We start from the raw sequence: 27,608 nt of genomic DNA on the forward strand, positions 1-27,608 counted from the left end.
TTCAACATGTTTCTTTTTAATTTATGACAGGTCCTTGGAATGTTTAGTTCTTACTCCAAGAACAACTGTTTTTCAAAAAACAGATGAAATCTCATTCACAACATGCAAAAATAATTTGCCGTAGGCAAAGATTTGAAGTCACAAATTCTCTGTCAATAGCCAATTATTCACAGTTGTTTGATAAAGACTAACCTGTATTTAATTCTGGCAGAACATTTTGTTTGACCACACAAATCAAAAAATCAAAATCAAATGAAAAAAGAAAGACTAGTTGCTGCATTTTATGCAGTACATTTATGTTTTTTGGAAGGAACACTGACAACTGCTTTCTGTTCTTCAGGCTACCTGCTTACTAGACTACTTATTTCTCAGTGTAGGGATTCACCACAGTTTTTGTTGGAGCAGTTTGTTGCATCATAAAGGTGGGTCTGCTGCTCCTGGACTGCTGCTTCAGCAGTGGTGGAGCTCGTGAGAGCACTGCAAAAGCATGATGCTGAAGATAAGGTTGAGATGGAATTTCCAGGCTCAGCATGGCAATCAGTTATAGCTGTCTCTCTCTTTCCAAACAACAATATCCCTTCTGGGCAGCAGTTACTCATGTTTGGCTGTGACTCAGAAGCAAATCTTTGCAAGCTTTGGAAAGTTTGAATGTAATCATTTGGCTGCCTTGCAGTTATCTCAAGTGAACAAAAATGTTTTTCATCTGTTAGGAACTACATTCTGCTCAAGGCAGCTGAAGCATCATTCCAACACTCCACAAACCTGTGTGCTTCTCCCTTTAGCATTTTGTTTCGTCAGATTCAGGATGTAGACTCCATAGAAACTGCTTAGCAAAGTGAATGAAACTCAAATGCCTGATATTGCTGTGGAGCTCGATTTCTTGGAGGGTGACAGCCCTGTATTTCATCTGTACCTAACACACTCTGACAAAGCCACCAAGGACTAACAGAAGTTCTTGAGGAAGGAATGCAAGTAACATGAGTAAAACCTTTGCAGGTTGGCATTTAGAGGCAGAGGTAAACTGTACAACTTATACCTGTAACAGAAGCTCCATGACAATCTACATGACAATCCCTATGATACAGCAGTTTCATTAATCCACACTGACAGGAAAACAAAGGCCAAAAGAGGGGTTTTGAAAAGAATATTCACTGCATAAAAATCCAGAATACTATAAACTCCTTATATAAGACACTATGGCAAGCATCGCTAGGTTATTATAATACAATAAATTTACAGTAAGCATTCTTTACTTCATAAAAGTAACGATGCAATAATAGGAAATCTTATCACAAAATTATGAGCCTGATTTACAACAAAGATATTTATGTTTACATCCTAATGTGCTTACAGTTGATCACAAGAATCAAGCACATTTCTGAATTGGAATTAGATCTCAGTATACATTTCCTCTTGTTTTAGAAGAGACTGTTGGGGGAGTTACATTATAAAAGTGGACATAAAGGACTTTTGAATATTTTAAATTGTTTTTCATTTCCTTACATCTGCACATGGACAAAACTGCAGCATTTTCATTAAGAAGATTAGCATACAAAGTCCTGGTTTTAAGTTAAGATGGAAAAGAGCTGCTGAAACCTGTCACTAGATTTGTTTCTGTGGAGGCAGTGAAAAAGAACCATTTTCATGAGAGGCAGCATCATCAAAATTGCTAGAGAGCTCCTGACATACCCCAGTTATTTTCTGCCAAAGAGCCAGCTCAATGCCCATGACAACAACACACCCATTATCACTCACCCATTGTGCTTTAGACTAAATATCTTTAAAATTGCTGTCTGCTCTGAATTGCTCTCATTAGAGGTTCTCAAGGAAATGTGGGTCGCTGTCTCAAGGCAGCTGTCTGGCGATGTGCAGAGAAAGTGCCTGGAAACAAATTTAGAAGTACAGCTATAGATCAGACATATTTCCTCTAATGAAGAGCATGGGAGCAATGAGCAGTGCCAGTCCAAAGGGGACAGTGTTAAGTGAGGGAGCTTTTCAGTACACTTTAGTCAAAATTACATGTACAAGGGGCTATTAATGTAGCAGATCTGAGTTTGAGAACACTGTGAGAGTTAAAAAATTCCTCCCTTTGTTGTAGCTGCTTTTACACAACATTATTTATGCCAGTTATTCTTTGACAGCAGTTAATTCAGACTAGGCTTGGCTTAAGGATGTGCGTGTCATCTTCTGAGGGAAACATTAGGAAGAGTAAATATACAGTTTTCAGCTGTTTTTCAGAAAACTCAAGCCGTGTTTATTGGTGTGACATTAGTAAATCAACATTTAGAGTCTGAGCCAAAGAGCACTAAAGTAAATTGGAGGCCTTTTGGCTGACTTCAAGGGGCAAATGAGATATCATGTACTGAGGATGTTTTGTTAGTATTACAGGCATAAGATATAAAGACCTGCTTATGATCTGCGTAAGCACTTTCAAGAGGCTCTTCCAAGAAGATCAGTGAATTCTAGAAGAATAGAAAGAGCAATCGGAAACCAGCAAAAGAGAAAGTAGCACCCTTTAGCAGTTATTATTTTTGCATGTGAAGAAAAAATGCTGCTTTATCCACCAGTGACAGAAAGCAGAGCTACATCAGGCTGCACTCTAAACCAGACTGACTTGAGAGAGAATCTGCTCTTTCCCTGCTTCCAAAACTACATATAAATCTAGCCTGCTTCACTGGAAGAACAGAGTGATAGAATTCTTGGTTCACTGCAACCAGTTAAAACATGCCTTTTTAATTTTTTTTAAGTCAATCTAATGCATTTTTCACTTTTTGTCCTAAATTACAAGCCCTGGAATGGATTTTGGGGTTTTGATTTTTGTTTGTTTGCTTTTCACTAAAACTAGCTTTGTGGTTTATTTGTTGTTGGCTTTCACAGCCTGCTCTGGAGAGATTCATCATGGAAATTCTCCAGATTATTTTTCACAGACTGTGCCTGGTTTTAAACAATTCCCAGGACAAAAGATTTCAGTCTAGTGCCATTTATGAAATGGCAGTGGACTGACTTTTTCCTATCCTTTCTTCCTCCCTGCTTCCTTATATTGAAGCTCATTTCCCTTGGCAGCAAGCAGGAAATGAGTCACTGTCAGTATTTGAACCCTCAGGTACTAATCAGGTCCTAGTAATATCCAGCAATTAAATTGCTACAGGTCAGCCCAAGCTACAGAATTCACACATGGATTCAAAATTTCACCAGTGTTTATGTTCCCAGGAACTGGAGATTTATTTAGACTCAACTTGATTCACACATTGCAAAACTACACTGTATTTCATGACAATATTTTATGTACCTGGGGCTTGTTTGTGTGTTAGACAATGAAATATAAGGATTTGTTGGCTCCAAAGACCATCAGCCATGTTGACCAAAGCCAGAGCAGTATTACAGACAAAGGTTATACTTGGTACTATGCAGAGAATACTTTCATCCCCTTCCATTTGGTCTTCTCCCTAAACAAGTTTAAAGACAACACTGACAAGATACATTTACAGAAACACCATGAAACTTAAGCAGATGAGGATGAAAATGTACAAAAGCAAAACTTAGTAACAACAAGCCTTACAAAGCAAATAAACAGTGAAAAGTTCTGCTTCATATGAAAAAAGAACAAAAAATCTGCTTAAAGAAATCATGAAGACTTATGGCTTGCTAGCAATTAGAAATTTATTGTAATAATTGGAAAACTAGATCTGTTCTAGAGACAGCTCATTAGTGTATAATGCTCTTGTTCCGGTAAGGCTTGAATCTGTCAGGGAACTCAGTCTTTCTGGAAGAAATAATAATACGAATAACAACAACAACAACAATTCAAAGCACATACCATTATCTAAACTGTAGGTATCCATGTGTAATGCCATGGTACAGTCAGGAAACCACAGAACCAAAATATTAATATTGGATTGTTGGAGATGAAAGGACAAAGAACACAGGATGAGCACAAAGTCTGTGTTAGGAAACACTACTCTGAATATACGAACTTTGGGAGTGGAAATAAAATCTCCCTCAAAATGTAGTTATTTTTAGAAAAGCAACAAAGTAAACTGACATAGGTTTGCCCCTGTGAAGAGTACAAGGTGCCACATTGCTCCCTCCTGCTCTTTTTGCAAGAACAGTTTTCACTCCACATGAGACAGGACTGTGGACTGCTCTGTTTCCTGGGAAGCAAGGTTACACATCCAACCACCCTGCCACACATTCAACCTCAGCCATTATGAGGTGGGGTATAGCCTTCAACAGCCTCTGCTCACGTAGCTGTTGTCTCATTTCCAACAGAATATTTCCTAGTGGTAATGTATGGGAAGGGATAGAAAAAGTCCAGCTGTGTTTTCAGAGGGATCAGCATTTGCCTCATTATTTGCTTATCCGGATTTGAAAAAGAGTGAAATTAACAGAGTTCTTAAAATCTGTATTAAAGCTCAGCTGAGCCCTTTGGACAAAGTCAATAAACACAAAGTCATTAAAGAACAATTCATCAAAGTCTGATAACTAAGAGTATGTCCTGATAGTAACCTCAAACCACAGGTACCTTAACCACCCAAAGCATAGGCAAATGACAAGCAATTTGGAAACCTCAAACACACCAGCAGAATGGCTTCATTAGGCACATATTTATGTCACAAGGGCATGCATGCTTTTCTGTGTATTAGAGCAGGGGAAGGAGTTACATAAGTGAGAACAAAGAAAAGAAACAAAATTCATCACATAAGTAGGAACACTGGGAACTCTGTCCAGAGGTCTAGAAAGGCAGCTTTCACCATGCTGCCTCTGAAAGGCTAAGAACTAAAAACACCTTGACTCCTACTGTGTTTGGGGGAATATGTCTCTCTTTTTGCATCCTTTGTAAATACGCAAGATGACATCCAAGGTTTATAATCTCTGTTTGTGTCATTAAGCAGGATAATGATCTCTTCAGAAACAATGGTGTTTTGACACTCAAATCTTACTCATCTAAGTTCTATGCAGAAAGCTGGATGTTGTGATATTTCCCTTGCAGGGTTCCACTGAAGATTTTGCTCTCGCAGGTTTCAAAAAACATGGTGCATTAAAGCTCTCAGTTCTTGGTAGAGTTTGGGTACTCAACAAGAGCAGAAACTCTGCTGGGCTCCTCCCAATGGAACATGGAATTTGGGCAAGACTAAAGCTGCAAAGCCAATGAGTTCCTTCAGTGTCACACTTAAAAAGCAGGTTCAGCAGGTTCCAAAGTCTGCACTGAGGAGTACTCAAAGATTTAAGACCTAAAGCCATATTCTCAGATCTGAGGCAAAACTCATCATCATCATCATCATCATCATCATCATCATCATCTCCATTGTTCATTTCCGTGGAGCTTTGCCAGTGCAATTGCAGCTCCAGTTGAGCTCACCAGACATTGTGTCACAGCTGCTGCTGGGCTGAGCCATGACAGTTCAGATTCCTGGGCCACAATCTGACATGCAGAGATGAGTGAGCACAACTTAAACACAGCAAAAATCTTCTTTGCTGGACTCTCAGCTTGTTAAGTCAGCTCTTGGATACGATGATCAAGCAGTTCCACGGACATAGATGTATCTAAATTTGCAGAAAGAGCCTTGACGTCTGCACCTGTACTCTCACAGAGCTTGCTATTCACTTCTGACACATCTTCACACTTTGCACATCAGAAACCTTCAAAGAGCAAAATCAGCTTCTTTTTTACATTCACTCTTTGCTCAGATTCAATGCAAAAAGTGGATTTAAAAAATTTTGGTTTTATAGGTGCATAAAACAAACTTAAGAAATAAAATTGTGCTAATTTCTCAGATAAACAGTTTACTTTATTCTTCAGATTATTTCATAGCTAACCACTTCCAAAAATGCTAAGATATACAGAAGCACAAAAGGATTAAGGAAGCTTGCTGGGATTCTAATGTCTGTATACAAACATTAACTTGCAAGGGAAAAATAGCCATTATTTTCAGTGCTGCTTTTCTTCTGCTACAGTTCTGCTCTCATTGCATTACTAAGCAAATTGGCAGCACAAATGATTCCACCATCTATCCAGCAACAAATTTAAAGGAATTGAGATGCTATAGTGAGACATGTTCTTCTGTCTGTAGCTTTAAGAGGTGGAGGACTTATTCAAGCCCAGGATAAACAAACATGTCAGGAAGTCAGATGAGAGACCCCAGAGTCTCTGCTAGAGAAGAAATAACAAAAATAATCTCCTTGTGCTTAGAAGGGAAACCAGGGGCCCACACTTAACAACCAGCTCACTACAGACTTTTGGAAGGAATGGGCTTTCCAGTAAAGGAATGAACCAGTTTCCAGACAAGTTCGCCTTCCTCAGTGGCTGGGGATTGACAATACATCTGTATTAACAGTGCTGGGAACTGCAAGTGTGATGTGAAAGGAAATATTTATGATGTTATTGCAAGCGCTACATACTTATAAACTGCAAATTCCTGTAACTTTCACTGGCAAGCCTGTTCTCCACATAGTCCAGGCTCACAAAGCCTACATGCTTTCCAGGGCTACAGTTTAAGCTCCAGAAAAGCAGCTTTCTGGCCTGGCGACAGGTAAAAGTATTTGTAGGATAATGTCAATATTTTTTCTTATGAACTTTATGCTTGCTTGAGAGTTCTAAAAAGGAAGTTCCTATTAGGAAAAAATAAAGCCTCTCTCATTATGTCATCATCATCAGCCCTTGCTTGATGCACAGAGATTTTAGTAAGGAAATAAGATACTAAGGTACAGCAACTGTCTGTGTCCACAAACCTCTGCTGTCAAACAGGAATTGGAGTCTATTGCTGTGGCAATTTCTTTAGCATCACAATAACTGTTCTCTAGGTACTTCATTGGGATCAATTTTTGCCATCCACAGAACCCCAGAAACAATCCATGCAACATGTTGGCAAGAATAAACAAAGCTGAACAGGGTTTAAGGTTGTGCAATGAGCCTCCCTCTCCAAGTGATATCAGAACATGCAGAACAGAGTTAGCTACCATAACATGAAAACAAATCACTGAAGAGAATGGTCAGATTCTCTGGTTGAAATGGTTCTCAGTGAAAAAGCAGCACATCTCAAAAATTATAGGAGAGAGAAAATGAATCTTTTTTAGTGTGTCACAGTGATCTCCATCTCCCCCTGCCAAATCCCTCTCCTTCAGGTTTGATATTCACTTGTATACATTAAGACCTTTTTCCCATTACAGTTGGGTCAGAGCCAACTAATTCAGATTACCACTGTCTTTCAACATTTTCCTTTAAATTCTGGGATGTGAAGGTATGAGTTACATATGCTTCTAATCAGAAGCAACAAAGCCAGGCCTTGGGGATTGGGAAGGCACAGACTCCTGACAGATTTCTACGGTGCAGCTACAAAAGGCAGTAAGCAGAACTGCTCAAGTCTCATTCCCTGTGCCTGAGTGGGTGGTGGCCCTAAGCCACTGCTGATTCCTCTAGAGATAGCACATTCCAGCAGGAATGCCCTGCTCACACATATTAGGCTCAGCTCATTACAGAGAAGGTGACAGGGCATAAACTTTCAAATTCACTTCTCAGTTCTGAACCTATTTCAGAGCCCTACAAATCTTGGAATCAATAGTTTGTGGAATAATTTGTTTTTCTCATAGCTCACAGTGCAACAGCCTCTTAATCCAGCCCAGAGCAGCAGAAGAAAAAAGGGTTGGAGCTTTGTAGCAGGAGTTGAGGTTCCATCAAGCCCCTGAGTTCAAGGAATGTGGAAAGCCTGCCTGGCACTCAAAATTCTGAAAGCTGAAATTCAATATGGGCACTTGGAATCTAATTGATGAGCTTCTGGGGCAAGAATTGGCCTTATTTTTATTCTTAAAAAATACACTTTTTAAAATGCACATTTATGCATCTACATCTGCATTTTACTATGACAGTAAAGCCTTTAGAATCTGCTAAGTGTTCTGTGATTTTCATAGAAGATGGATGAATGAAATTATAGTGTCTGCAGAGTTCCTGCAATAAACATCCATGAAAAAGGCATCCCAACATCTCATAACCATCAAACCCAACAAACTGAATTTCCTCAGCACCTCCTTCTATGCTCCATATCACAATGTTCACAACTTCTACTCCTCCAGTTAGATCATTTGGAATGCCTACATTTGCTTTTCACAGGATTAGCTGATTTTTTTGCACAAGCAGCTAGAAAGAATTTACCTCATTAGTAATGAGCTGTTGGAATGACAAGTTTCTAATAGATTTGTTTGTCTTCCAGTGAAGTGAGGTTCTGACCTGGCCTGAGTTGTAAGCAAAGCAGTGCATATAGAAGAGTAGTGAAAAAACCAGGTAAGTCTGGTGGGTATGTCAGATGTGCAGTTGTGACTCGTGCTCACAGATAAATGTCCTGGGACACCACAGACTCACACATCCTTATTTGCCAGAGCTGATAACATTCACCAGCACCTGTCTATTCCGAGAACATTCAGCAATAGGATCATTTTAGTCCTTCTATCCACTGATCACAACTAAAGACAGATAAACTTTCAAAATATATCACTGCTTTAAATACAATTACCCTGAAGATGTTTTTATACTGTCAATTCAACACAGTGGGTTTCCTTGTGTCAGGTAAAAGATGAAGCATTTTTTATGGACTCATCATTTCTGGGTACCAAGCAGCTGCTTTGCTACAGAGGCTCACACTGGTCTCTGTAGATCAAAGAAAGGCCACTTGTGCTTAGTCACATGAAGAGACCTAAGAGGAGAGGCAGCACTGGGAGCTGAGCATCCACCCAAATATGTGCTGACTGTAAGGTCTAAGGCCATGAAAAGCATCCTAAAGTCTAACCTTTGCCAGTGAGAAAATTTATTTCCAACCATAACAATGGATTCATTTAGTAATGTGCTTCATCAAATGCCAGGCAGCAGGTGGAAAAAGGTCAGGGCTCAGAGGAAAAGCTCTCAGAAAACAACCAAAGTGTTTTTAAGTGAAAAAGTCCACAGAGGTTTGCTTTTTCTCTCTCCTCTCCCTCAGTCCTGTTTGTCATGATTTGGGCTCACAGGCTTATCTCCCAGAAAATACTTGAAAAAACAGTTCACCAAAATCTCTTTTCAAATCAAGTGATTTCTCTCAGCATAAGGCCTGAGGTTTTTTCATTTCTGGCTAAATAAAAATAATTTCAGAACTGGAGGGCAGTTTGCTTTATTTCTACATAACTGAGAAGCTGAGATTTATTTGATCTGATCTCCAAGTGAAGTGTAGAGGGAAAACAGGATACTGTATCTGGCAGCAAATATGTGGCAACCATGCAAAGTAAACTCTTGATATATCTGTAATCTCTTTGTTGGCTTATCCCTGATTCAATTTAAGGCTCTGGAAAAAGCTACCAAGCCTCCTCATGTGAAGTGTGAGATGGAACTTATTAGTTATGGCAATATGCTTCTTATGGGATGCTTACAGTCAGAGAGCACAGTGTAAGTGTACTGAAAAAAACAAACCTAGAATTCTGAGTCTCTTAGTCGTCCTTGAGAGGAGTGAGAACAAAGTTCCAGATTAGTCCAACACAAAGAAGTTGGACATATGAAGGAAAACATGAGGAGAAGTTGGACTTACAAAGCCTTAGGGTTTGGCTTTTGATAATCTTTTTGTCTTTTGTTATCTTCAGCCCATAATACACAAAAGCATTTGCCTTAAACCCATTAAATGTGAGGGATGAGAAAGCTCATTGCAGATTGTTAAAGGGATGTCATTTTAAAAGGGTAGAGCTAGAAAACCAGAGGTACTTCCAATCTCTCCTCTGGGCATCATTTTTCTGGCACCTTTTTCTTATTGTATTTTAGTTCTCACATGACAAGACACTATTCACTGAGAAAAATGGACTCATCTATACCTATTCGGATTTTCAAAAATCAGACAACAGCGTCCACTCTGTTCATACTGCCTCATTCTGGACAGTTGAAAAAAATCCTCTCATTTCAGGCAGACAGAACATACACATAGGTGTCTCACAAACTTACACATCCCATTAGTCTTTGGTGGAAGCAAGATTTCAGGGTATTTGTCAGACACCTAAAAATACTACCAAGGCATATGGAGCTTGAAAGAAGCAGCAGGATGAACCAGGAGTTCCCTCCTCACCCAAATAGCCAGAGCCTCATTTCAATCCCACAGGAAGTGCCCATACCACCTGGCTGCAGGGCAGCTTGGCCACCATGCATGTGTTTGGAACTCTCTCCCCACTTCAGGAGAGCTCAAGGGAGCCATGGCCACCGGCTCTCACCTCAGCAAGGACTGCAGGGAGTCCAGTCCTCTTCACTGCTCCTCAGCAACAGCTCCCCAAGCCTGTGCTTGTGTCTCCTCTCACACAGCAGCTCCCTGTGCCTTGCCCATGGGGTGCCTTCCTCTCCCCTCCCTTCACTGCTTGTGGGGCCAGAATTTTTCGTGTCCAAACACCACCACATAACCTGCACATCCACATGGGCTGAAACTTCATGCAGAAGCAGCATTGCCACGGGGTAGGGGAGAATGGCCTTTTCTGCAAGGCAGGAAGGTCAGGGCAGGGTTAGTGCCATGTGAAGTGGTGGTTTGGCAACTCAAGAGTGCTTGAAAAGAGCTCCGTTTTCCTCCCTGCCCAGCTCAGTGCAGTCCATGCCAGTTCCGGTGTCTGGTGCACAGCTAGCAGCTTCACCCTACACCCAGGCTGACAAAAATAGCCAGAATCATGTTTTGCTTCTTTTTAAACTGCTTTTTGTCTCAAAAGTGGGGTGAAACACTTTGTATTTCACGGTGTCCTTTGTAGGACAAAGTAAGGTAAAATTGCCAGCCATGAGGGTGAGCTATGGCAGCTTAGCAAGAAGCTGCTCCATTCCCATCAACGGGACCTTTACCAGGAGCCCATTTCTCACAGTAAGATTTCATCCATTGTATTGCACATCTTAGAATGAAAAAAAAAGGCCAAACCAAACTTCAAGTTTTGTTTTTTCTTGACTTCAAGTTATTTAGTAAAAATGCAAAAACTTGCAAGTTTTCACTTGGCTTTGTTGACCATTTTTTTAAGCTTCCTCTCTTTTTTCTCCTTTTTCCTTTAAAAGACAAGCAAGTGTTTTTTGAAACAGTTCACTTAGTTGGAAAGTAGAGGCAGTGAGAAATTTTGAGTTAAATGGAAAAAATATTTTTGGCAAACTTCAAGGAAAACACTTCTAAATGTTGATCACTCTTTAAAGTGAATTCCTTTAGCTAATTACCTTAATTTTTTTCTTGAGTTATGAAACAAGCTGCAGAAACAGATGGACAGAGCATTGTACTTAGCTGTATCTAGCATTTCTCTGTAAATTCTTAGACCTTGGTTTCTGCTTCTCCTTCATCTTCCTCAGTTCAAATGGTGCTGAAGGGGATGTCAGGCTGAATTCACAACTCTGCTGAGAAACTGAACACAGCCTATGCAGGAATAAGTACTATGCACAACCAGGGGCTCTCTTATCTAGTTCTTAGCTTAGAAAAGATGAAGCAGATTAGACCTAGGAAAGAGATACAGCAGAGGTGTTAGTCCTCCCAAACTTCAGAGTAGTCTATGAAGAGGTGTGTAGCCTTGCTCCAACCTGGACCAACCCCCGGGTAGGCTTATATTGAGGGCCACATTTTGCAGTTTTCTAGGAAGCAGAGCAGAGAGCCAGAATCAGCATCCTTATCTTCCAAAGTGACTGTAGAGATATTCCAGTACCTCAGGAAGCCCTATCCTCCCTAGCATCCCAAGAAACAACAAATAGGTGCTGCCATGGTCTAGTGCAGGCTCACTCCAGACATCTTTTTTCAAGAAAGAAATTTGAGAAGGCGGGATTCTCTTGTATGACTTTCCCTGTCTCCCAGTTGTCTCAACATATTTTTGTTCTTCCTGACAGAAAAAAAAATTACTGACCCGTCTGTCAATGCCATCTCTGCTTCAGTGAGCTCCTTCACGCATTTGTTCACAGAGGGCTGAATAATGGACCAGCGCCAAAGTCCTAATCAAGAGAAAAGCTACTAGTAGTTACAGCTCCTCAGCATTATACATGTTTCTGAGTGTGACTGATTAAGACTGTTGTTTGGAACAGGGGAACTGTGTCAGAGGTGCCACATCCCATAAATTAGTTTAAGCTGAGGTAATGTATGCGCCAACATACAGCAACACGTCTGCTAGGTCAACAAGTTTGGCAAGCAAATGTCTGGGAAAAGACAAGATCATTTTCAGGCATTTAATTCAACTAAGACAGAATAGCACAACTGAGGAGACCCTTACAGGAAAAGCTTTGCTTTTTATTTCTTTTTTAAAGGTAAAGAAAATATCTGAGAAAAAATGTTGGTGTCCAGACCCAGTTAAGCTAGACAGGAAGAACAGTCTAGTTCTCAAAGCAAGACATTTGCCACTAGGGACTCCTGAGTTTTAATCCATCCCCTCTGCAACCTCTGTAGTGATCTACAGAAAAGTCATTTAATTCTAGTCCAGACAGTGAACTTTGTATGCTGCTGGGCAGATTAGTCATACAAGTGTGTTCCTTTCTGTGGGACTACTCATGTGAGGAAGTTATCAATGGGGAGAGGGGGAGCAAATCTGGCCCTCTGTATGGAGTCACACAGAGGGAGAAAAAGCTACCACAAGTTTTAATTGGTCTGGCCTCCTTGGAGGAAAAACTATATACAGCAATGCTGGAAGAAATAGTAAGAAAATTAAGGGACCTTCCTGATAGGAAGATCTGTTACTTGGAACAGTAGTCTTGTAAGTAACAGAAGCTTTATTGACTGTTTCAAATACAGTTAGCTGAACTAAGGAATCGCAAATGCAAGGAATCAAATAGACCCATTTCATCAGAAACACGGAGTGAATGAGTAAGTAGGACTGTTCTGTTTATAGCACCCATCACTTCTTACAGAAGGTTACTAAGACACCATGCTTGCTGGCAATGCAACCAGAGAAATGTACCCAACCAAAAGCCACCTAGAAATGTCATTTTTCTTTTGAACGAGAACTGGATGTAGTTGTGGAGCCTTGCGGAACCTCAACTACAACTAGACCCTCTCAAAATTTACTTTAGTTAATTAGCAAAGGGAAGTAATATTTTTTGTGCTAGAAGCTCTGTTCCACTGAATATTTTGCAGGAACTGACTGTTATGAGTCAGGTCCAAATTACCAATGTGGTTAACAAACTATTAGTGGTCTGAACTGAAACTGAGCAGGAACAATTTCAGTTCCAGATTAACCTGAACTGGAACAGAGGTAAAAAAACAACTTGCTTGACCCCCTGATGTGACACATCCTTGCTACAATTTCCTAATCACATTCATTTACCTGAGGGGAAATCTGATGTGAAGCAATGGTAATAAACCATGTTTTATTCATCATTTACAAGTTTTCTGTTACTGTCAGTAGATTATCTTTGTCTTCACTACTTGTTTTTCTCACACAGGCTCTCAAAATTATACTGTCTGAATCCAGGGAAATAGGTTTGCTCCTCTGTAACAAAAGTAAGATGCCATACAGAGAATCTAAACCAGGTCTGGAAGCAGGATGTGGGAATCCTGGTGCCAAACCATTTCTCTGCCCTACCTACCTGTGCAGTTCAATAAAGTGCTGGTGTTCTAGGTAATTGCAAAAGACCTGCTTTACTCCATAAGGAGCCAAACAGGCAGGTTCTGAGTAATTCAGCCCTCAAGAACACTGTCTACAACAGCTCATGTTCCTCAGCCAGGCAATACTCAGCTGTATTTTGTGCCAATGACCACATCCAAGTAAGGTTCAATTATTTCTTCTGCCCTGACCCCTCAGATTGGGAATATTACATAAATTTTCTGGATTGTTATTTTCAGTAGTCCTAACCTGGGCAGCAAAAAATACATTTTGAAAGGACAGGAAAGTGTATGACTGAAGCACTACATGGCTCTTCATGCCAGTTATACCTTGCATAAGACTGATGTTACTGTGGTATTGTTAGGCCTTAATTATGGCACCTGGATGACTCATAACCAGAATATTCTCATAGAGAGGCTGGGAAGAAGAACATGTGAAGGTGAACCTAGTCAATGAATAACATTCCCCTATGCTACAGACAATAAAAGCTTTTAGCTCACTTGGAATTTACTAAAGTTACAGTACACTGCAGAACATGTATCATAGTTTATTCATTCTTTCCATACCAGAGAGGCCTCTCTCTGAGCAGAGCTTAGTCCATTTTCCATCTGGAAATATTCCCCTTTTAGAAGCCCATGACCTGGGAGGACGGTTGTTCTCATTTTGGGGGAAAAAAAAAGAAAACCTCCATGAATTCCAAGGACTTAGTGCCACTGATTGTATTGTATTATCTAGAATCAAAGAGCTTAATCACCATTTACACTAAACCCTTTAGCACTGCTCAGGCAGAAAATTGTACTGTCTCCTGCTCTCATGTTCCTGCAGTCTTACATTGTCAAGAGCTTGAAAGTGCCTGGGAGAGGCACAAAGACACAAAGATGAGGCTTGCAGTTTTCACAAGCGGAAGGCTGGCAGAGAAATCCACAGCCCAAGTTCAGACCTTGCCTCTAGAGAGTTATGTTTGCACTCTCCAGATACCAGAACTACTTCAGACACACTTTAATGTGGAAATCTAGTTGGGCTAATTGACTTTGCTGAGAAGATGAGACTTCATACATGGGACTGACACACATCTCTCTCCAAAATACTACTAAAGGCATGCTTGTACATTGTGTGGCAGAAATGATACTGCATTATTTGGTCCAAACTCAGATGGGGCATGAGGGACCTAACAAGCTATAAGTGTTAAGTCATAGAAAGATCACACAGCCATCCAGCAAATTCAGATATGCAGCATGTAATATCTGTAAGCACGTTACAGGAGACTGAGAGCTGCAACTGGAAAGGCAGTTGCTGGACAGCCTGAAGAACAGATCTGTGCTTAGCAGATGGAAGTGTTAGGCCTGCTTGGAATTTGTAGAGGAAAACGAGTTAAAGTAGAGGGCAACAACTGTGTGTTTTGTGCAGCACTTGGCTGCACTGCCAGTGAAAGGAAAAACAGACTCAAGATCATAAGCACTTAATGATCCCTTGCTTTGTTTTCCCTTACCTCACCCTAACACTTTTCAAATTGCCTTATTAACGTAAACCATTTATTCATTACACAGAGGTGCAGTATTTGCAGGAGTTTTAGGGAGGAGTAATAGCTACACAATGGCATCTGCAGACGATTTACTTTTATTTATCCAACAGTGTTTTCAAGTCTCTTTGCCCAAAATCCAAACAGCCGCCCTCTCAGGGAATGCAGAGTCAAAAGAATGCACACATGCAATGCTGTCTGAAATTTTAATTGCAGAAAGATCAGGAAGTGCAGACTAAAGGTTTGCAGAGCAGCTCTAACCACTTCTCCCTGGGTGTATCACATTGTTACAATGGGGTGTTTCATTACATAATCATGCAGAATGGGCTACTCAGCTTGCTGTTCGACATATAAAACCATCTCACACACTGCAAAGTGTTTCCACTTCTTTTCTGCCACCTCAAAAAAACTTCTTTACTACCTTTAGTTATTCTTTACTACCTTTTGGAATCCTTAGGAGTGTTAATCATGTTCTGAAAAACCCTACTGTACTAGTTACAAGGGAGCCTGCATGTCTAAGTAAGGACATAAATTCAACAAGGTGCTAAGGACCTGAATATCTTGCAGAACAGTGCTGGGCTCACTGATTAATGCACTCACTTCAGTTTAGGTACATCTTTTAACAGTGCCCAGGTGAGTAACAGGACCCCGCATACAAAGGGATTGATTCCAAGTTGTCCTAATTGTTGCAGTGATACACAGAAGCCAATGAAGAAGGTTGTCATGAATCAATTTTAGAGCTGACAAAATAATGTAAACAACTGTTTTAAGATGACTTTCATTAGTTCATGAACAGTGAAAAACTAGGGGATAACAACATCAAAAACCAGAGAGTCTGCAAATCATACCCATCACTGTGGTCCTCATTTGGTTTATGCATCAGTGACTCAGTTCTGTAACAGCAGTTCAGGTGTTACTGCCATGGCCCAGCAACTCTGGATCAGTCACCAGGTCTGATGCTCTGTGAGAGATTTCAAAAGCTCTCAGAAAAAATGTGAATAATTTTATGCTGAACACCAAGCAAAGCAAGCCTCTGCCTCTGCAGGCAGTTTCAAGGGGTCTGACTGCTTCACCTGACATGCATAGAATGCACAGAATGATTATGGAAAGCCTTGGGTGTGAAATAGGTGTCTCATTTTTCCACATGGTTAATGTATGTGCTCATTTGGGAAAGCACTCTGTCTCAGCTTAAAATACTCGCAAGAGGACAGAACACTAAAAAAAATAAAAACACAACAAAAAGTGATACTCTCCATATCAGAATCAGTGGGCAAGCCATCAGTTTTGATAAAAGCAAATCTCCTCTGATGTTGTGTGGAACTTAGCACAGTTTTGTTCCAGATTCAGATTTTGAACCTTTTCTTCTCCATGCAAATGTAATAGTGCTTTGATCAAGCATGAAGTGTAAATGCAATACAGTAGATGTAAGGTCAGATTGGATCTAAATACCCCACTTCCTCTCCTAGCTGTGGAGTATTCAGATACCAGCTTTACCCCTCCTTTCCCATCTCTCAGTGTTAAAATGTCTTGTCCTTAAAGACATTCCTGCACAAATGGAGATAAGATACTGAATCAGAAGGAATTTTAGTCCCCTAGGGAATGATGTGCTAATTCTACAGCACACTGCATCTCAAGCATTAAACCAGGATTAATTAATCATAGCTGCAGATTAAAAAAGAGAAAAGGACCAGACCTTACATTGCACAAAACAAATGAACAAATGACTGATGCCAGCCAGATGCTGGAGAAAGTGTCTACCTCCTCCATATGCTGCCTTAGATTTTCCAGGAAGCCTTCCCTCATGGCAATGCTATGGCAAAACAAATGCTTGGTTTATTCAGTCACTGACACAATATTCTCAAGATCTGTGGTGTACATTCCTTATCTTCAGAATTCCTTGCAATGTTTTCAGTGGTTAAGCTCTGCGTCATTAAGAATTTGTATGCAGAGCTGAAGAAGATTCAGGATTTATGGCTTGCATGTAACAATGTGCTTCAGCCCAAAGCAGGATGTGCTTAATTCTAGCCCAGCTGCTTCATAACATCTCATTACTAGAAATCCATGTTGGGGCAAATTTAGTTTAAACATAATATACAACAAATATACATTGTATCTTGTATGTTGCATACGTTGCAAAGGGATGTCAACCTTTTGACTGGATTTGTCATAGTCTCTGCTTTGCTGAAGACTTTGAGTCAGGAAGGTTTTCTTGAAGGTACATGCTAGCTGAGAGAGTTAAGAATTATTGTGAAATCTTAGGCCACATAGACTGGAAGACAAGTAATGATCATAGATTTTTCTCTGCAAAACATCCGTTTGCCTAGATAGAACCTCACTGGTTGCACAGAATCTTGAGACTCTCCAAAGCTCCACACAAACCTACAGATGCCCACAAAAATACTGTATATACCAGTGAGACAGCTATTTATGGAGCATTTGTGTGCAGGATGTTGGGGAAAATACTGACCAAACAACTTTCTTCTGACTATACTGCACCTTTTCAGTAATACTTTATTCCCTAACTCACGTAGGCCAACAGGCCATTTGAGCACTCCAGAAAAGTCACAATATGTGATTAGAATCTGGTGCAATGGAAATTGGCTTTCTTTCCAGAAGAAGGAAAAAAACAGAAATTCAGTGAGTGTTGGTGGTAGTGCCTCTTGGTTGAATTACTAACCAATGATGTAATGCACCTTGGCTCTCCCTTCTGACTTTAGAGTGGTTCAGGCTGCCATTCCTGCCTGCAAATATTCAGAGCAGGCACCATAAAGACATACATGAGCTCCTACCCAGGGAGAGGTTGTGGCTGAGGTCACAGCAATGATACAGACTCCACTGCAGAGTGTCCTTGTTAATCAGGGTAAATCAGTTGTGTTCATTGGAGCTGTGGAAGAGCAATCAGGTCCAGATTATAACTCAGATAAGGTGAAAACGTGTCTACTTCTTCCTGACCTTCCCCTCCCAAGCAATTTTAAATATAAATTAAAATAAACACCAAAAGTCAACACTTTGTCTGAAAAGCCTGTCTAACAGCCGCTTTGTAAGGCAGGGGCCTGTATCACCTTGGCCAGGAGCCTTCTTTAACAGATCCCATTTTTATTTACATGAGTACTCCAGGGGGCTGTGGCTAAATCCAGAATAATTCAAGGGGGCGTTTTTCCAGTGTTTACATTAGGACAAGAATTCACATTGATCAGTAAGTGCATTCCTTTAAAGTTTTGTTTAGCACTAGGTTAACAGCTTTCCATATGCTTCTTTCCCACCATGAAACCTGCACAGGAGCAGTGTAAATCCTTTTCAATGCTACTTTAAAACTAGCTTAGGGTTCAGTTATCCACAGACTGCACAGTGTGCCTTGCTGCAGAATGTGCTGCAGCTGGAGCTGTTAATGCTTGTTATGACACAGGTGTTCACTACGAGAGGGATCACAAAACAGCCAAAGAGATACAGGATCAACTAAGTTTTGTTTATTGCAGATTAGAACTACTGACTTCCAAGTGAAAGGCTCCTTATGTTAGCATTTATTCCTCACACCACTCCTTCCACTTGAGAAAGTGCTCCTGTAATCTATTTTTTCATGGTGCTGCTCAAAGCAGCTGGATGTTTCCAATGTTTCCATGTTGTCAATGCAGCATGGGTAAGGGACTTGGCTGCAGAAAACCTTCATCACCTTGGCCTTTGGCGAAATGAACAGCGTGGAGAAGTTGATTCTAAAGTCAGTCTCTTCAGACAATAAAGATCATATGCTGTCAGAAACTAGAAGCTTTGAATGAACAAATAAAAGAGAAGGAAGCCACTAAGGCTAGATAACAGATACACCAGAAGTCCTGATGGGACCAAAGAATAGAATGGATGAACTACAAATGAAACAATGAGCTTCTTTTATGCATGACAATTTCTGTGATGGATTACTGGAAGACATTAAGTCTTCTTAAGTTGCATTACCTGCTCATTTCCTAAGACTTAAAAAAATGTTTGTTTTTCCAGAATGAGAAATAATGCATTGAACTTTATAGAAGTTCTTGTAGAAGAAGATACTAATCAATGGCACACACTTGCTTGTAAAACTGTATTCACCTCCAAAAGAGCCACAGAGGACTTAGCAGAGTTAAGTAACAAATGTGACAAGGAGAAGAAAGTTTCTGTACAGGGGGAGACTGTGGCTATTGAGGTAAGAATGAAAATGCTTAAGAAAAATCAGGAGATGATCCAAACCCCTTACACTATTAGTGAATATTGGACAAGTGCCACAGAGGTTGTGTAGATCTGTAGCATCAGTTTTGAGTACCATGGACCGAATCCTATTGCTGTCCCAATGATTCTGAGGCATGCCAAAGTGGAGGGAAATTTGGCCCAGATTACCATCAAACTGCAAAGGTGAGTACTATTCTGAAGAGATAAAGTCCAGTTCACGTCTCAGAGAGAATAAAAGAAGAACTCAGGCAGCCACTGAAGCAGACCCTGTAGCCAGGAATTCAGTGGCTTACAGAAAGGAATTGGAAATTTCATGGGGGAAAAAACCCACACAGAGGCAAAGAGAACATATTCTCTCTGTCCCAGAGAATATGTTATGAAGTTTATTGTGCTAGGCACAACTAATTTTCCACCAATGGAGGAAAAAGGTGGAAGGATATAATTTCAAGTGACAGCCAGTATTTAGTCTTGACTACTGATACTGCAGCAACTTTCCTGAAGCAATTAATAGGGATAATATATGGATACAAAGTATCAGAATAGGTTTAATTAATTCCATTATTAATTTCTTATAGTTTTGGAAATAAAAAATTGCTTATAGAAGACAAAATTAAGTAGAACAAATGATGAGAGAAATGCACTTCCCAAGTGGACTGCCTATGACTTCACAGGTTATTTTGAAAGAATTAAAATAAGCTAAAATTAAAGACGTTGTAAAAATTGCTAAAAACAGTTAAGTCCAATTCTGTGTTCAGTTACACCAGTTAATATTTTATTGTTCTCTTCCTGTTGCTTTCTCCTGTGGTACCAGTATGACTGGATGGAAAATAAATGCATCCAGCAAAACTTGTTTCTTGTCACACTTCTCAGTAGATGTTTTACAAACTTTACCAGCAAAAGGAAGAGTCACTGCAGGATGCATAAGGGAAAATAAAGCCTCTTTTGGAACAGCTCGCTGACAGCAGTGGAACCAATTCAGCTGTAAATCAAATGGGAATCCTTACTATAAAATAAAACAACATTCTACTGCCCAAACACAGCTGAAAGGAACTGTTATATAGTACATTGCATCGTAACCAGAGAGCTTGTGTCACCCTATCTATAGCAACAGCCTTGAATATTGTGGTCCAAATTCTCTCATTTGTTATATGTGCACAGTGATTTTTAGGGCTTTAATTTGGGGATATTTGGACCAAAAGAAGAAAAAACTGATAACTTGATCATTTTGCCTCCTTCTGCACGTAATAAATTTGCTCAGTGCAAAGCAGCTGCCTTTCAAATGCCTACACAGTTTAGGAGAACATACAGTAGTCTAATTCCTCACCAGTGAAGTCAGGCTGTAACCATGGCAGCTGGGAGTGTAAATCTCTGATGTACAAAAATGTCCAGGCTGATAAAGCAGATGTGCCTGTGTATACATTAAATATGAAAGCGTGTGGCTTTAGGGTGGGAGCAAGGCAGAGGACAACAGCCCACCGAAACCTTCACCAGAGCAACTCTGGGTAAGCTGCCAGCTGGATCCCAGCACTGCAGGCACCTGGAAGACTCTGCTGTGAATAGGCTGAGGGTCACAGGGCAAGGAGGCAGACAGGATGGGAAGGGATAATCCAGCAAAAGAACTTCACTCAGTGCAGACTGGTTCAGGCACAATTCAGCGATGATGTCCCTCAGGGGGAAAAGCACTAATTCCAGCCTGACCTGGGTCTAAACACTGCATTTGTTGCACAGAGAATAGCACAGCACATGGCTCTTTTGCTCCAGTGAATGCGGTGTCTGGGGCCCAGGAACTGGCAACACACCTATCTCTAGAGAAGGGGAAAGGGACAATTTCCCTTTAATAATTTTTACTCTGGCATTAGGTCAAGCTTTTCTTCATCCTTTTCCAAAGAAACTGGAGCCTTCGTTCTTTCCTTTCATTAAAATAAATGAATGTATGATTGATGATCCTGGAGCCTGATATCTTCCACGTGTTAAAAGATTAACTATAGCAGTGGCTACTGCCAACAGTACATGCTGATGTGTTGCAACCCTAATCTCCAGGCTCTTTTTAAGGGCAAGAAGCCCATTTCCATAGCCTAGTCAGCCACTGGCCTCTTTACTTCTGTGAAGGCACAAGCACAGCAGTGATTTTGTAAGGGCAGGTCTTTACCTGCCAGGAATCAAACTGTGACCCACCTGCTCGTCCCAGTGAAGCTGCTGAGTGACTAGGGAGCAGTGACATAGTGATTTATACAATGGCAGGTGCAAAAAGGCACAGGCAAAATTGAGGTCAAAATCCACAGAGCAATTAAAACCTTTCCTCTTAGCATCCAGGCACACTGGTGTGCATTGAGAATGAGCAGTTCATCCAGAGTGCCTTTTGGAGAGGGTACTGAACTGAATATGAACAGAAAACCATTTTGAGCTGCTATTTTTTCATCTCAGACCACACAGGAAACTATTATGATGATTTTGCTGAAGCTGAGCCAGGATGAGCAAACATTGGCTTTTCTGGTTCAGAATAACAGAACAGAACTTGAAAACTTCACCAGGGACCTTTCTGCATGGGAACAGCTTGTTTCTAGCAGGCTCTGAACCTCACAACTTTAGGCATTCATCAACTTTCCCATCTGTCTTGCTCAAATGAGCACTGTGATGCTGCTTTGTTCTGCAGACCTTTGCAACAGGCTTTCAGCAGTTCACCACCGTAACTTTTTCACCTGCATTGGTCCTCTTTACTGGAGAAACTTGCCAATCTTTTTATTCCTCTGTCTGAAATGTCCTGTGAGACTGCTCCTCTGTGTCTGCTCCTTCCAGTTCAAACACCTGGATACACCCTTGGGTGCAGCTTAAATCCCAGATGTAGATATCTATGTTCCTGCACTGTACAAGCATAGGTTAGTCAGGGAAGGCAGAGAAGCCTCTAGTCTTTTGACACTGGTGATCCTGATTTTCCTTTCCCTGCCAAAATACTGTAACTACCCACTGTTGTGCTACAGCTTAGCTCCATTTTTTTCTGCTCAACAAGGCAGATTTAGAAAGGTATGGAGAAACAGTCATGCAGTAGTGCCAGAAATGTAAGTTTTACTGCAGCCCTAGCAGAGAAGCAGATCAACAAATACTTCTCTATCTCAAGACTGGGCATGTAAAGCCATCCTCATTGCAATGACAGCCCCTAGCCTTTCTTGACACACTGATAACACCAGTGCCAGACCACATGTCTGTGAACATCAGAATATTTTGCCACACACATCCTGTGTCATCCCTATCCCGAGGTCCAGAGCAGCCTCAGTCTGGCCACCAATCTTCCTGGGCTTGCCTTCATCCACCCAGACATGCTTAATTTCTGATGATGAAGAGAACTAGAGGACCACAGTTAACCACAGGATGGAATCCATCTAGCTGCCCCAAGCCAGAATTATCCTTCTATTCCTTACTTGTTCAGACCTTCTATTTGTCAGGAGACACTGCAGTAACCAGTCAGCCATCACTGGGAAGTCATCTCCAACCCTGGAGTTTTACACTGGAATGAACAACAGCTCACAGGAGTTGTAAGAGTTTATGGAAATGAAGCAACTCAAATCTGAATGGCTTAGTCTCAGAAGTATCTCCCAGTTAACTACTCTGGGGGCATTTCCTTCCTATTCCCCTGCACATACAGGTTTTCTTTTCAGAAATCCCCATTCTTCAAGTCAACTTTATTTTACTATGAGAATGAAACAGGAGAAAAAAGCTGGAGACTGTGTGCAACAAAAAAAAACCAACAAACTACATAATTGTTTTCAAAATTATTTGATATATAATGAATTGAAAATTCAGTAGAGTACCAGCTGGCAACAACTATGCCCTTTACCAGCAAGAGATGGAAAAGAACAATGACAAAATGAGTCAACAATGTGGATCTTCTGGAGAGAAGGCTTCTGGCATACCAGGGCAACATAAACAATTGTGCTATATATAGGACTGGTCCTTGGGTGAATACACAAATCTTAAAGATGACCTCAAACAGAACTCTAGTTCAGATACACAAAAAAATACATAGGATAGCTGTGTGGTTTGAAGCCTGGGCTGGATGCCAGTAGTTTCCAGTTTCCCTTTTTCCCAGTTCATTTTATACAGACGGCCCCCAACCACCCCCTTTGTTGACATACAGGCAGTGATAGTGAGGAAGTTGTGATCTGCTGGGAAATCACGCACGGTCCTTTTTGTCAGGCAGTCATGCCAGAGTCTCAGGCTGTGTGTTCCTCACAGCAGAAGCTGTCCTGCTTTGAGCACATGTGTGCCACCTCAGTGCCATTTTTCTCCCAAAGTGGGCAGCCATGAAACATATCCACACTCCCCCGTAGCATGTTCTCCTGTCCCCCACTAAAATTAATGTACTCCCCAAATTTAAAGTATTAACCTTTAAGACTGAAAAGGAGAGGTTTTTTAATACTTAACTATGGACTCTTTCCATGTTTATGGCCTCAAATCTCCCCCTATATTTTGATGTGCTGTTTTACTGTAAAAGCATTAGATGCTTTTATCTACATTAGATCAGGGAGGATTGGGAGAGATTCATGGAATGTGTATTCGAACACCGTCACAAAATTTTTGTTTACTTTGGGGGGGGGAGCAAGGAATTGATTCTGTGTTTTGGAAGCAATGAAGTTGGTAATGGAGAGGAATTCAAAATGTACTCCTTGGCAATATGTGGACCCACAGAATCAAAATGCTTTTGGATTCTGTTCTGCACTCCATAAATCTATGGTTTATTCTGGACAATAATCCTTAAATAACATGATATGGTGATAAATTATGAATATTGGGCAAACCCCCCCCCCCCCCAAGATTAGTCGGTTAGAGCATAGCACTTAAAATACCAAGATTTTGAATTTGATCTCTGTATGGTCCATCCATTTAAGAGCGGGATTTGATGATCATTGTGGGTCCCTTCCAACTCAGAATATCCTGTGATCCTAATGGAAATGTTTACCTTTTGAAGAAATTTTTCCCACAGTCTTCCTCTAGGCTTCATTAAGGAAAAGTTAAGATGGCTCTCAGAATCTTATTTCTTAATAAAAAATACACAGGAGTAACAGACTTCAAGAAGACAAATTTGCTATCATATAATATACTTCAGCTTCAGGAATAATTGAATTTGAGAGAAGACATGCTTGCACTGGTTTATACATTTTTGCTCTCTGGATCCTGGATGTCAAATAATTTGCTGTGTTTCTTTGAGAGCTGAAAGAAATTAGCTCTAGTTTACACTTTTAAAGATCCCTTCAAATGTTTTTCTGATGAATTGAATGAATTCAGTCTATTCATTCTTCTTTCTGCAAGTCTAGAAAATAGCTGAATTTGAACAAAATTTATTCTGTCAGTCCTGAGACACAAGCACACAACTCTCAAGAGAAGGACTAGGTAAATGCTATACTCTACCTTTCCCTGGGGCAGGAGAAGGCGTTAGTGTTTTTCCAAAATTGTTTCACTCACTTTGCCCAAAAATTGTAAGAAAAATAGTTGCTTGGTGTAATGACTTTGTAAGACTCTTTCCCCTTGCTTTCTCCCACTTTTGTAAAGCTAATTTCCACTCTTTGAAAGGTCTTCTTGTGCACACTCCTGCATAAGAGATAGCATGGCTGGTGAAACAAATAAAGCTTGCTTGCTTGCTTTCTCTACTTCTTAAAGGCATTACTCTGGATCTTTTTTCTCTTCTCAGTCGCACAAAACTCGTAGGAAAATAATTATCTTTGAGATTTCTATTGGGTTCAAAAGTTTTCTTGGTGAAAATGGAAGCCAGGGTAAGGAAAGATAGACTACTAACTCAGCTGAAAAAACCCAACCAACCAGCCAACCAACCAATCAACCTCCCTTTACTTCATATTAAGAAAACATTATACCCAAGAATTTTCACCAGAAAAAATAAGAGTGAGGGTAGGTTAGAAGCAATTTAGCCATTGTTTTAGCAGAGGGAACAAGATGATGATGTGCCTCCATATTCACCCTGATTTATTATGTAACTTCTGACATGGAGAGATATACTGCTAATGTTAAGCCCAAAATCAGCATTCTCCTTCACAGACTTGTCTCACTCAGCGACAGACTTTTTTAAGAGGTTAGCAATTTAGCTCTAAATGTTTCACCCACAGCAGAAATTCACCGTGAAGATGCCATTCTCGGTTCTGTAATTTCTTCATGATTTCAAAACAAAGTGATTTCTATTTATTTCAGTGCAAGTAAAGGCAAGAAAACCTAAGGATGTGGCGATGTCTTCTTGTATGACTGAAAACTAGCTTCACATCTTTATTCCAATCAAAATATTTCAAACCACTGGAATGTATTGTAGTCTGGTTCCTTTGTGCATTTGGGATCAAAAATAGCCAAGATACTTCATTTTTTAAATAGTCTTCTACATTGTAGAACTGAGTATTTTTCCTCTTAATAAAAAGTTAATTAAAATCTGCTGTATACAGTTGGATTAATTTCATAACACAGCACGTGAAGAACAGCTCTACCACAAAAAATCCCTCAGTTCTTTCTGTTCCTTTTTTTTTTTTTCCCTTTGGCTTCGTTTGCTTTAGCAAGGGAAATTTCATCATGTGAAATGTGCACCAGGATAAATTCTGCACTCAGTCCTTCCCACTGTTCCCCATCCAGCCACATCCATTTAAAAGAAGTGTCCCCATTCCACAAGGAAGTTCCTTTCAAGCAAGCCAAACCTTCTGCTTTGGCACAAGCACACTAGAAAAATGGGTGATGAAGCCTAGAGCAGTGCTCTGATCTCATACCATTTGTTGCTTTGGGATATGCTCCCAAGAAACTCACTTGGCAGAGAAGAAGGAGACATTTCATACCTCTGCCACACCCCAGCTTGATTCTCTCCCTCTGACCTGGCTCAAAGAAAGACTCACCGTCACAGGGAGGTGCAGCCCAAAGTCCATTTAACTCATGGCTGCTGTCAAAAGATGTCACAAAACATGGCTGACACCATTTCCAACCTGCATGCTGTACCTAAGAGTAGCTAGGAACAGAGCAACAAATTTCACTGAGTGCACCAGCCCAATTCTCCACTAGTATATGCAAAAGACCTTTTTTTCAGTGGAAGATTCATCACTCAACAGAGCAAAAATTTAGGGTCCTCAGGATAGAGTGCAGAGAAGTGTGTAAACAAAAGAAAGAAAATATATGTCTTATTGAAATCTATCAGCATTAGTGTCATAACTGAAGTCCCATGATCAATTTGTTGAGTGGTTACAGTGTGCCCTTCATCTTTTTTCACCTCAGATTTCTAAGTCTGTAAGTTGTAAACTTAAGAGAAGGAGGATTCATTTTAAGAGATCAGGATTTTTACAGAGGAGGACACTGAGGCATGCTGAGATTGTGCATACGTGGTAATCAATTTAGGCAGCAATAATGTGGGACAGTTTTGAGAAGAGGAATCTGGGAAGTCTGGAAGAGCAGTGTTATGTTCTAATTGTTTTGAAACTAGAAGAAGAAAAATAGAAGAAAGTTCTTTTTTTCTTTTTTTTTTCTCAGTAAATCCATCACAGGTCAATCAGTACTTTCAGTAAGCAAAAAAAAAAAAAAAAAAAAGAGAAAGATCATCTGGTTCTTCATCAGCTGTGCAGTACATACTCTTCCAGTTACTGTCATTTCCTAGCTCTTCAAAGGATTTAGTACTTTCTTTTTCACTCCATCCAAAACAGAACAATAAGGCCTGTACAGACCAAAATTATTCAACTACATAGTACAGTTTCCTCAATAAAAACCAGCTGGTACTGCACAAAACAACAGCAAAGCCATGGACTGGCTTGCTATTTGCAGTCCTGTGCTCTCAATAGTAAGAACCATATTGCTTTGTTTAAGCAGAATGCAACTCAGCATGAGCCATGAGATGAGAAAAATAGATAATGAAGACACAGCACCCTGCAACCTTTTGCTGAGTTTTAATTCCAATGTGAACAGTTGCACAGACTTAATTAGAAAGTGACAGAGCACTGCTGCTAGAGAAAGACAGCTGACACAAAGCATTCCAAGGTGCCTTGGACAAAGGTCAGTCAAAAACTCTATCTTGCATAAACACCATAAATGCAAATTTCATCATTTTTATGAAGTCAGATTTTCTGTAAGAACACATGTGCTTTCAGTCATCTATTTGTTCACATCTTCAAGTGTGTAGATAAATCATTTGGCTAGGAGACACTAAACTAAACAACAGCTTGGGGGATTGATCAACCTTGTTTCCTTGTTTTTCTTATATTTACTCTTTTCACAGAGATATTTCCACATTTCATCTGTAAGATAACTGCATATTTACTAAAGAAAAGAAAATGTTCCAGAGAACTAAAAGATTAGCAGAGAGAGAGCTGAAGTGTGGTAGGCTGGGAAAGGTTATCTAAAG

Source organism: Lichenostomus cassidix, chromosome 1 (assembly GCF_008360975.1).
Source record: "Lichenostomus cassidix isolate B80296 chromosome 1, HeHo_3.0, whole genome shotgun sequence".
In the NCBI taxonomy this organism is placed as follows: domain Eukaryota; kingdom Metazoa; phylum Chordata; class Aves; order Passeriformes; family Meliphagidae; genus Lichenostomus; species Lichenostomus cassidix.